The sequence below is a fragment of the Coenobita brevimanus genome, chromosome 39, assembly GCF_032717465.1.
Source record: "Coenobita brevimanus isolate Jiangsu-jjx chromosome 39, ASM3271746v2, whole genome shotgun sequence".
NCBI lineage: Eukaryota > Metazoa > Arthropoda > Malacostraca > Decapoda > Coenobitidae > Coenobita > Coenobita brevimanus.
The window spans coordinates 27,603,735-27,603,954 of NC_136992.1; positions in this window are offsets into that span (position 1 = coordinate 27,603,735).

The following is a 220-nucleotide window of genomic DNA, read 5'->3' on the forward strand; positions in this document are numbered from 1 at the left end:
CAGTACAATCCCAGTTAACCGGGTGGCTTGGGGAATTTACCTTCCCGGTTACAGATTTTTCCCGTATTTCTGATTTTCAAGTCAAATCTATACAAAGGCTATCACAGCAGTAAATACAGTTCAGGTACTCACCAGTCACATTAGGGGTTACACTAAGAGATTCCGCCTGAAAAACTGCCTTGTAAACACACACCATGGTCAAAACGCACGTGTGCAATGT